This window comes from Passer domesticus, chromosome 1, assembly GCF_036417665.1.
Source record: "Passer domesticus isolate bPasDom1 chromosome 1, bPasDom1.hap1, whole genome shotgun sequence".
Taxonomy (NCBI): Eukaryota; Metazoa; Chordata; class Aves; order Passeriformes; family Passeridae; genus Passer; species Passer domesticus.
In genome coordinates this window covers 101379311-101383126 of record NC_087474.1, presented here as the reverse complement: position 1 = coordinate 101383126, position 3816 = coordinate 101379311, and positions in this window count along the sequence as shown.

Below are 3816 nucleotides of genomic sequence, written 5' to 3'. Positions count from 1 at the left end.
CAATTGGGCTGTCTTTGGACCGAGTCCCAGCACTTGACAGCGTCTCATGCCTTTTGATGGCTTTGTGTTTGGCGATGTTTTTTGGGGGTTTTTTTCTGCAACCATGCCGTGGCTCTCATATCTTCCCCTGCAAGTTGTGTCTTCCTCCTCAACTGTTTTTCCTGCCTTTGCAGCATCTGAGAGCTTAGCTTTGGCATCTTTTGGTCCATTGCACTCTGCCTGATGTAATCCCGGTCCATTTCCTTGCACTCACTACATTTGCAAATTTTTATTTTTTTTTTCTTTGGCAACCATGCCGTGGCTCTCATATCTTCCCCTGCAAGTCGTGTCTTCCTCCTCGACTATTTGCCCTGCCTTCCCAGCATCTCTGAGCTTAGTTTTTGTACCTTTTGGTCCCTTGCACTGCACCACGTTTCCTCCCACACCATTTTCTTGTAGTCACTCAATGTCCAAATTTTCTGGGTTTTGGGATTTTTTTCCGGCGCATTTCATTTGATCCTGTCTCCTTTCCAGAGCCTTTGTAAGCCTTTCTTTGCAGGGTCGCAAGATTTCGTTTCCCTTCCCGAAAGGAAATGAAATTTCCTTTCGGGAAGGGAAACGAAATCTTGCGATTTCAATGGGAATCAATTGGGCTGTCTTTGGACCGAGTCCCAGCACTTGACAGCGTCTCATGCCTTTTGATGGCTTTGTGTTTGGCGATGTTTTTTGGGGTTTTTTTTTCTGCAACCATGCCGTGGCTCTCATATCTTCCCCTGCAAGTTGTGTCTTCCTCCTCAACTGTTTTTCCTGCCTTTGCAGCATCTGAGAGCTTAGCTTTGGCATCTTTTGGTCCATTGCACTCCGCCTGATGTAATCCCGGTCCATTTTCTTGCACTCACTACATTTGCAAATTTTTTTTTTTTTTTCTTCGGCAACCATGCCGTGGCTCTCATATCTTCCCCTGCAAGTCGTGTCTTCCTCCTCGACTATTTGCCCTGCCTTCCCAGCATCTCTGAGCTTAGTTTTTGTACCTTTTGGTCCCTTGCACTGCACCACGTTTCCTCCCACACCATTTTCTTGTAGTCACTCAATGTCCAAATTTTCTGGGTTTTGGGATTTTTTTCTGGCGCATTTCATTTGATCCTGTCTCCTTTCCAGAGCCTTTGTAAGCCTTTCTTTGCAGGGTCGCAAGATTTCGTTTCCCTTCCCGAAAGGAAATGAAATTTCCTTTCGGGAAGGGAAACGAAATCTTGCGATTTCAATGGGAATCAATTGGGCTGTCTTTGGACCGAGTCCCAGCACTTGACAGCGTCTCATGCCTTTTGATGGCTTTGTGTTTGGCGATGTTTTTTGGGGGTTTTTTTCTGCAACCATGCCGTGGCTCTCATATCTTCCCCTGCAAGTTGTGTCTTCCTCCTCAACTGTTTTTCCTGCCTTTGCAGCATCTGAGAGCTTAGCTTTGGCATCTTTTGGTCCATTGCACTCTGCCTGATGTAATCCCGGTCCATTTCCTTGCACTCACTACATTTGCAAATTTTTATTTTTTTTTTCTTTGGCAACCATGCCGTGGCTCTCATATCTTCCCCTGCAAGTCGTGTCTTCCTCCTCGACTATTTGCCCTGCCTTCCCAGCATCTCTGAGCTTAGTTTTTGTACCTTTTGGTCCCTTGCACTGCACCACGTTTCCTCCCACACCATTTTCTTGTAGTCACTCAATGTCCAAATTTTCTGGGTTTTGGGATTTTTTTCCGGCGCATTTCATTTGATCCTGTCTCCTTTCCAGAGCCTTTGTAAGCCTTTCTTTGCAGGGTCGCAAGATTTCGTTTCCCTTCCCGAAAGGAAATGAAATTTCCTTTCGGGAAGGGAAACGAAATCTTGCGATTTCAATGGGAATCAATTGGGCTGTCTTTGGACCGAGTCCCAGCACTTGACAGCGTCTCATGCCTTTTGATGGCTTTGTGTTTGGCGATGTTTTTTGGGGTTTTTTTTTCTGCAACCATGCCGTGGCTCTCATATCTTCCCCTGCAAGTTGTGTCTTCCTCCTCAACTGTTTTTCCTGCCTTTGCAGCATCTGAGAGCTTAGCTTTGGCATCTTTTGGTCCATTGCACTCCGCCTGATGTAATCCCGGTCCATTTTCTTGCACTCACTACATTTGCAAATTTTTTTTTTTTTTTCTTCGGCAACCATGCCGTGGCTCTCATATCTTCCCCTGCAAGTCGTGTCTTCCTCCTCGACTATTTGCCCTGCCTTCCCAGCATCTCTGAGCTTAGTTTTTGTACCTTTTGGTCCCTTGCACTGCACCACGTTTCCTCCCACACCATTTTCTTGTAGTCACTCAATGTCCAAATTTTCTGGGTTTTGGGATTTTTTTCCGGCGCATTTCATTTGATCCTGTCGCCTTTCCAGAGCCTTTGTAAGCCTTTCTTTGCAGGGTCGCAAGATTTCGTTTCCCTTCCCGAAAGGAAATTTCATTTCCTTTCGGGAAGGGAAACGAAATCTTGCGATTTCAATGGGAATCAATTGGGCTGTCTTTGGACCGAGTCCCAGCACTTGACAGCGTCTCATGCCTTTTGATGGCTTTGTGTTTGGCGATGTTTTTTGGGGTTTTTTTTCTGCAACCATGCCGTGGCTCTCATATCTTCCCCTGCAAGTTGTGTCTTCCTCCTCAACTGTTTTTCCTGCCTTTGCAGCATCTGAGAGCTTAGCTTTGGCATCTTTTGGTCTATTGCACTCCGCCTGATGTAATCCCGGTCCATTTTCTTGCACTCACTACATTTGCAAATTTTTTTTTTTTTTTTCTTCGGCAACCATGCCGTGGCTCTCATATCTTCCCCTGCAAGTCGTGTCTTCCTCCTCGACTATTTGCACTGCCTTCCCAGCATCTCTGAGCTTAGTTTTTGTACCTTTTGGTCCCTTGCACTGCACCACGTTTCCTCCCACACCATTTTCTTGTAGTCACTCAATGTCCAAATTTTCTGGGTTTTGGGATTTTTTTCCGGCGCATTTCATTTGATCCTGTCGCCTTTCCAGAGCCTTTGTAAGCCTTTCTTTGCAGGGTCGCAAGATTTCGTTTCCCTTCCCGAAAGGAAATTTCATTTCCTTTCGGGAAGGGAAACGAAATCTTGCGATTTCAATGGGAATCAATTGGGCTGTCTTTGGACCGAGTCCCAGCACTTGACAGCGTCTCATGCCTTTTGATGGCTTTGTGTTTGGCGATGTTTTTTGGGGTTTTTTTTCTGCAACCATGCCGTGGCTCTCATATCTTCCCCTGCAAGTTGTGTCTTCCTCCTCAACTGTTTTTCCTGCCTTTGCAGCATCTGAGAGCTTAGCTTTGGCATCTTTTGGTCCATTGCACTCCGCCTGATGTAATCCCGGTCCATTTTCTTCCACTCACTACATTTGCAAATTTATTTTTTTTTTCTTTGGCAACCATGCCGTGGCTCTCATATCTTCCCCTGCAAGTCGTGTCTTCCTCCTCGACTATTTGCCCTGCCTTCCCAGCATCTCTGAGCTTAGTTTTTGTACCTTTTGGTCCCTTGCACTGCACCACGTTTCCTCCCACACCATTTTCTTGTAGTCACTCAATGTCCAAATTTTCTGGGTTTTGGGATTTTTTTCCGGCGCATTTCATTTGATCCTGTCTCCTTTCCAGAGCCTTTGTAAGCCTTTCTTTGCAGGGTCGCAAGATTTCGTTTCCCTTCCCGAAAGGAAATGAAATTTCCTTTCGGGAAGGGAAACGAAATCTTGCGATTTCAATGGGAATCAATTGGGCTGTCTTTGGACCGAGTCCCAGCACTTGACAGCGTCTCATGCCTTTTGATGGCTTTGTGTTTGGCG